We start from the raw sequence: 7967 nt of genomic DNA on the forward strand, positions 1-7967 counted from the left end.
AAATATTTGTTTAATAGAGAAGTAAAATCCAAATGATTTTATTAATAAGTTAGAGGTAATTAAATTGTCCTTATCAATGTACAGTGTATTCACTAGGTCGTTAACTTTTAGAAGGCATCTATACCGCTTGTGCTGTGATATATAATTAACAAGACATAGTAACCTATATTCACCTTATATTTATTGTATACATGGCTGTTTTATAGCAAAAACAGTGCCATATTTCACATAGTAGCATTTCCATTTATTAGCAATATTATAGAAGAAAACAAAACTTAGATTTTCAGAAAATCCCTCTTTCTAGTCTTGATATATGTTCCTGGACCCCATCTAGTGCAATCGTTGTTCCTGAATCAACTCCACAGATGTTGCTCTGAGCAGTTCTACACACAAGTGCAAAAGATTTTACACAGGCTCCATCCAAGAAAAGCTTAATTTCCTTTCAGCTGATTTTGAGTCTCCTCCCCTCCAAACTTTATTGTATGTTCTCTTATGTTCTGGATCAGCTAAAAGGTTTTAGATGAGCTGTTGGTTAAGAAAGAAAGCTGCTAGGATTTCTACCAGACCAGACATAATCTCCTTTGCCAAAGACTCATTTTGAAAACCATCGTAATTTTTAATGATGAAGTGTAGAACTCTGAAAAGAAGCTTTGCTTAAAAAAAAAAAAAAAAAAAAGAGGAAAAAATTTCCCACAACATCCTCCAAAAATTCACAATCGATGAAGTATGCTCCTCCTTAATTTACTCCTCACTCACTTCCTAGTTCCCAGAGGCTGCGTGGTCTCTGCAGCTGGCATTCTGTGGTGTTCGCTACATGAGCATAGGTGGACTGAAATAGTAATCCAATGGTAATTGACAGGACACTGATGGTCTGATTCTATATAGCTTCAATCAATGTTCATATGGAATAACAGCCAGGAAAATCTTTTGTTCCCAGATGAGAAAGCTGTCTTCGCAGTTGGCTCTAAGTACTGCAGGAAGCACATGTAGCAGTGAGATTATTATGAAGTTAATTCTAAGAATGTGAACTATTTGAGGGCCAAAGCTATGAATAATATCAAAGGAAATGGAGTACATCGAAATGATATGATGTTTGATGTGAAATATCTATGGAAAATTTGAAGCATCCTTTCCTTGCTCTGGCTCATGGTGGGTTTTCAATTGATTTCACAGACATGGTTCCTGTCTGAAGCTCACAGCAGTCTCATGGGGCAAGGGGCTCAGAATGTGTGCCCTTTGAGGGGAGAGGAAGGATTAACTGACCTCTATGTTTTCCAACATTATTGGCAGGGTCCAGACCGGAAGACAGCCCTCTGGACTTTTCACCTGGTGCTCTTTCCTGTGACAACCTCAGGAGAAGATAAAACTTAAAGCACAGGAGGAAAGAAACAGGGAAACAAGTTTAATTTCATTACAAATGATAGTTTTATATTAAAAATATTTTCAAATGTAATAAATTTAGTGAACATTGGAAAAGACTTCCTGGAAAGAAAATGTCGATTTTTATTAAAAAAAATTAGAGGCCCAGTGCAGGAAATTTGTGCATGATGGTGGTGTTGGTGTGGGGGTCCCTCAGTCTGGCCTGCATCACAATCTGAGACCTTTTGGGGGATGTCTGACTGCCGGTTTAGGCCTGATCTAGCAAATTGGGCCTAAACCGACAGTCGGACATCCCTCTCTCAATTTGGGACTGCTGGCCCCTAACTGCTTTGCTTACCTGCCTGATCACCCCTAACCGCTTGCCTGGCTGCTTGATTTAACCCCTAAAACTCAAGCATTTTCTTTTTAATATTTATATTTCTTCTTTATTTTTTATTTTAAAAGTCAAGCTTCTTGAGAACATGAGGCGTTTAACATTATTCCATATTCCTTACAGAGAGCTAAGCATGGTAAACACAGCAAACACTTAATAGTTATGGGCTTCTATACGAACACTTTCCAGCCAGGAGTGTTTTAATAGGCAGTCTCCAAAAACGTGAACTGGAAAACCTAAAAGTAGAGTCCTCAGATTTCAGGCATCAGGTGCTATGAGGAGGATTTCTATCCCAATTAAACTCTAATTCTGAGCTCTCAACAATCTGGACAAACTGCCCTTCACTGTCTCCAAAGTTTCTTATTCATCACTATCCCATTTTCCTTTTTTGAGTTCAATGTTTTATATCCACATCAGTATCAACGTAAAATACAAAACCCACCTGCCAGGAGGAGGTATAGTCCTCTAACAGAGACTTAGAGGTACATAGACTAAGAGAGAGAGAGGACAGAGATGGGGATAGAAGGAGTGACAGAAAGAGAGAGACTCAGAGAAAGCAAGAGAGATTGAGACAGAGAAAGATTCACAAAGAAGAGAGATAGACAGAAAGATGGAGTCCTGCCTGTATGAGTCAGTGGGCTGCGGGGGCGGGGGGATGTGCCAGTGTGACGGTAAGTGCATCGTTGTGCTGCACGAGGGAGGTGTGCTGGTCATGCAGCACCAGCTCCTTCAGAGACCCGTACAGGTTGTAGGGCTCCGAGAACCCAAGCCAGTGGCCGAGCGGTAGATGACACAGTGCTGGGTATCTCTGTCCACCACCACCAAGCAGGCACCGCAGCCCCGCTGGCTGCTCTCACGGATGAGGAAGGTACCCTCCCGCCTGCCGTTCAGCATTTCCTCAGCCTGCGAGCGGTTGATCTTGTCCACATACCAGGTTCGTTCCTCATGGTGGGGAGGTCATCCTCATCCTCCATCAGTGCATACTGGTCGTCAGGCTCATTTTCGATTCCCAACCACTCGTTGATTTTCTTCTGCCGGGCGCCTTTCTGGCTGAGCCAAACCAGGTACAGGTCTCGGATTTTGCGCAGCTGCATGAGGTCTGGCTTCAGGCTGTTCATGCGCTGATCGATCTCCCGGTTGTCCAAGGCCTGTGTTCGCAGCTCCCGGCTCTCGTGGATCTCGGCGATGTGAGACTTGCGCCGTTCTGAGCTCAGCAGGATCCTACGCATCTCGTTTTCATTGCCCTCACGCTGGAAGCGCTCCAGATACTCTCTGCGGCACTTCTCTGGAGTCTGGCCCTGCTCTTCGAAGATCGTGATGGTTTCATTGAAGGCTTTGATTGCGGTGCTTCACCTGCAGCTCCTGGGAGGCGCGTGTGTGTTCCTCGTAGAGCTGGTCCTACTCGCGGCTCGTGTCCTCCGCTTCAAACCAAGGTAGCAATTTCCCGCCGTAAGTCACGTCCAAATGCTCTGAGACTGAGGACTATAGGTCTGACTACGTGTAGTAACAGGCTCACCTTCTAGCCCTGGGCGCCCAGGCATCCTCCACAATCCCACCATCCTCTGTGCGCCCAGGCGTCCTCCACAATCCCACCATCCTCTGGGCGACCAGGCGTCCTCCACAATCCCACCATCCTCTGGGCGCCCAGGCGTCCTCCACAATCCCACCATCCTCTGGGCGCCCAGGCGTCCTCCACAATCCCACCATCCTCTGGGCGCCCAGGCGTCCTCCACAATCCCACCATCCTCTGGTTGCACACTTCCGGTTCCTCTAGCTTCTCCTTAAGCGGTGTTTCCTTCAGTCGCGTTGGCCCAGGGCCTCTAGTTGGAGAGGATTTTTCTGTTCTACGGCGTTGATAGCTGTTGACTATTTGGAATCAGGGAAGTTTCGGGAGCACTGCCGCTGCCATGAACATGTCGGTCCCAAGCGCACTCATGAAACAACCGGCCATTCAGTCCACGGCCGGCGCCGTCCTGGTTCGCAATGAGAAAGGTACTGTGCTGAGCCGTTTTCCAGTCGGATCTTCCCCTTCCTTCCCCAGCGCCCTCCACACCTACTCCGGCCGACCACCCCACCCCGCAGACCCTTAAGACCTTCCCCCATCGAACTCGCACCTTCTATCGCGTTGCCTAGGGGCCCCCCTAACCGCTCCCTGGGGGGGCGGGCGGGCCAGCCTGGGCGAGAGGCCTGGTGTTTCTCTGGTTGTTCTGGTCGTTGCGGCATTATGGTAGCTGGCTTTAAATATATATATTCAGATATAAGGTGAAAATAAGCTTTGTGGACTAATAAAGCCCTAGGGGGAGGAAATGGTAACATTGACTCTACTGGTTAGGTGAGTCTATTTTCATCTCTTACTAGAGAGACTCATAGCATATAGTATTCCCATACGCAGTAGAAGCTCCCACCTTTTCCGACTTGGCTGGGAGTTTGCCTAGTGGCTTGGTGGCCGTGCTCTGGGTCACCAAGGTGGGTTTGTGCTTACCAGGAAGCCTGAGAAACCTCCTCTGGGGCTTTCGTTGTAGGCAGACCAGGGAGAGGAGATACTGAACAGAAGGCAAGGCTGTGAGAGGACTCGGGAGGCACACACCTGGCTCTCATCATTGTTGGAAAATCTCCCGATGCAGATCTGAACCTAACACCATTGTCCACTGTGGCACAGAAGTCACTTTCCAAGGTCCAGGTTGCGTCTGCATTTTTTATCCTCGGAGAGAAAATGAACAGGTAGAAGAGGTTCCCCAGGGTGGCAAATGGGAAACATATTTATGTGGCTGTGCTTCTGTCTGTTTCCAGACATGCTAGGGCTTGTGCCTCTTGAACTGTAGAATAAAATCCCCATTCTTACTTCTTGGCTCCTAAGAAATTACTCTAGAAATTCATTCTCTAGTTCATCTGGCTACATGTGGTCAAAATGCTTCAAGAACATATGTGAAAGGCAGTGAAATACAACAGCAATTAAATCAGCACTTTAAGAAATGGTTTTGGATAGTTAAATCTCTTGAATCTTGATGAAGTGACTAAACCATATTCCAAGATAAAACTTAGGGACTGTATGAGACCGTAAGAGTCTTTTACCAATCCCACTTGAATTTCATAGCGTGGTGGCCTGTGTTAACAGAGTTGTTACAATGCAAGTTACTAAGAGCAAAGCCCGGGAGAGGAGCTATGCCAAGTTGAGGCACTCTTCCTTTGGGTCCCTCAGAGTTAAGAGAGCTTTGCATTTCCCCTGTATCTGGGGCTGGAGCATGAGCCAGGGCCTGTGTTGACACATAAAGCAAACTCTTTTAGAACACAGAAGGGGCTTTAGGAAGTTAAGTGTAAATGTAATAATGATGGAAAGGAATCTCATTTATGATAAATCAGCACTTGTGGGTGATTAGACCAAATCATTGAGCTACTTTCTTGAACAGCATTATTTTTATTTGCTCTGAAGTAGGGTTGGAAGAGTACATCTCCTTTCCCAAGCTCCAGATTGGTAAGTCCAATGCCAATTAGTCATCTCTACCTGCATGTCTCCAAAACACCTCAAATACATGTCCATGATCTTCCTGCCAATGCCCAGGTTTCTTTTCCTGATTCTGGCAAATGTCATCCCCAGCCACCTACACTCCAAATCCTGGAACCATCAACTTCAATGAGTATTTGTTGACTGCCTCCCTTGGATCTCGCACTGGGAGAGTATTTTGATATGCATTGTCTAATCTTTGGCTTTTCTTCTTCTTCATACCAGCCCTTTACTCCTACTTTCTCATATCCAACCTGACTTCAGTTTGATCAGCTTGATTGCCACAACATTTCTTTTTTTTTTTATAATATATTTTATTGATTTCTTTACAGAGAGGAAGGGAGAGAAATAGAGTTAGAAACATCGATGAGAGAGAAACATCGATCAGCTGCCTCCTGCACATCTCCCACTGGGGATGTGCCCGCAACCCAGGCACATGCCCTTGACCGGAATCAAACCTGGGACCCTTCAGTCCGCAGGCCGACGCTCTATCCACTGAGCCAAACCGGTTCCGGCTGCCACAACATTTCTTTACTCCTGCTCCTCATCCTTTCAGCAGCTGGCATCCTAATTATTAAGTTTTTTAAAACCTCTCCATCCATAACAAAGTCCACGTCCTACTTGGCATCCCAAATCCTACACGATCTGGCTCTGACCCAATTACTTCCCTTTCCCTACTTCTATGCCCCACCCAAAAAACTCAGTCTTCACCAAAACTAACTGGGCCTTTCTCTACCATGGTGTCCTGCCCAAGATGTTCCATTTCCTTGGTGGGCCTTTCTCTTGTTCTAAACTTTCTGAATTCTACCCAGCCTCGAAGGTCCAGTTCCACCTCCTATCTTTCCAGTCTTCAGTATCTCCTTAGATTGTAATCATCTGCCTCTCCTACACTTCCAGAGTGCTTGCTTTGTATTGTGATGGTCACAGCCAGCTCAGAAAAACTCAGTGTGATGTGCCAGAGGGGGCAGGCTCTATGTAGAGTCTGTCTGGTTCCACTACTAATCTAAAATAGGGCAATACATCATTGATCATAATCCCCATGATCTTGGATTATCATGCCCTGAATCTGGGGGTGGAGAGTATCCCAAACCAGTGCATCTTCAGGAGCTTTGCTGCTTGATTTAGCTAAAAAGGAAAAATTTATTTGGAACACATAAATGTCTCGCGAAAACCAAACAAAGCAAAACCTTGGGCTAAGTACAGTAAGATCATCGAGGGAGCTCACAGGGAAAGATTATGGAGCAGCTAAGTAGGTTGAGGAGGGTTAGCTGGAGAGGGTAATAAATGAGACGACTACAGCAGTGATAACATCAAGGCAGGTCCCGAAACAACTGTCACATTATTTGTTGGGCTGCATTAGGTAATCGTCCTACTTTGCCACAGCTGGTATGAAATCAAGTAACTTGGCCAAGATTTCTATGTGAAAACATGGAGGCATTCGTGGTCACAGGTGGTGGTAGAACTTTATCCGAACTCAGATGACATTTAATCCAGGGTAAAGTTCAACAGGGTGAAAAAGCAAAGGAAGTAGAGCAAAACGGACCCAAACAACATCAACATTTTTCTAGTAAAACAATGCTCTATGTTAAGTAATACTGACATTTGAAGTCATTTATATGATGAGAGATAAAAGTATTCGCTAAACTAGTGGTGCCACTGAAATGGCAAATGTTTCTCCCCTGAAGATACTGTTGTTTATTTATGAGGACACCTCTGTGAAGGTGTCCCTACTCCCACGGCCACCCTGCCCAGGTAGTCCCACCCTCCTCTGAAACGCATGCATCAGTTACAGCATTTCTCAGACTGTATTTATGTGTTAAGTGTTTTTTGTTTGTTTCCCCTCTAGACGGAGGGCTCTTTAGAGATTCCCAGGCCATTCCTTAAGTGTTTTTGCATTTTTGCCTGGCAGTGAAATTCTCAGTTTTGTTTTGTCTTTTAATAGTTACTGTTTCTTAGTGAGGCCAGAGAGCAGAGTGAGAACCAGGAGGAAGAATGGGAGCCCTTTCAGCTGGAGGGCTCCCAGGCCAGAAGGGAACGAGAGGAGAAAATGTAGAGTCAGACAAGGGAAAGCTTGCCAGGTCCTTCCATGAAGAGGGGAGTCCATGGCTTCCCCTCGTGAATCTGGGTGACTTACCCATTTAGGTGCTTGCTCCCTCCCCCAGGCCCAGGCAATCTATTTCCTGCCTCTATGAATTTGCCTCTTTTTGGTATTTCATTTAAGCATAGGCACACAGTATTTTTTCTTTTGAGTCTGGCTAATTTCACTTAGCATAAGGTTTTCAAGGTCCATCCACATTGTAGCATGTATCAGAACTCCATTCCTTTTTATGGCTGAACAATATTTTGTTCTGTGTGTATACCACATTTTGTTTATCTCTTGGTCCATCTACCGATGAACACTTGGGCTCTTTTCACCTTTTGGCTGTTGACAATAATGCTACCATGAACACTGGCATTAAATATGTCTGAGTCCCTATTTTCAATTCTGTGGGGGCATATACATATGAGTGGAATTGTTGCATCAAATATTCTAGGTTTAGTTTTCTGAGGTAGTAACAAACTGTTTTCCGGAGGGGCTCTGCACTATTTTATATTCTTACCATCAGCGCACAAGGGTTCCAATTTCTCTACATCCTCACCAACCCCTGGTATTTTTTTTTTAAATTATAGCAATCTCATTGTGATTTTGATTTGCATTTCTCTAATGACTGG

At 45.1% G+C, this 7967-nt stretch overlaps 1 pseudogene; it reads right to left on the reverse strand.

Annotated features, from left to right (window-relative positions):
- Positions 1 to 2384: 2384 nt before the first annotated feature.
- Positions 2385 to 3294, reverse strand: LOC139019602 (phosphatidylinositol 3-kinase regulatory subunit beta pseudogene; annotated as a pseudogene).
- Positions 3295 to 7967: the final 4673 nt, after the last annotated feature.

Source organism: Myotis yumanensis, unplaced genomic scaffold (genome assembly GCF_028538775.1).
Source record: "Myotis yumanensis isolate MYYU_CA2020_CCGP unplaced genomic scaffold, mMyoYum1.0.hap1 SCAF_11, whole genome shotgun sequence".
Taxonomy (NCBI): domain Eukaryota; kingdom Metazoa; phylum Chordata; class Mammalia; order Chiroptera; family Vespertilionidae; genus Myotis; species Myotis yumanensis.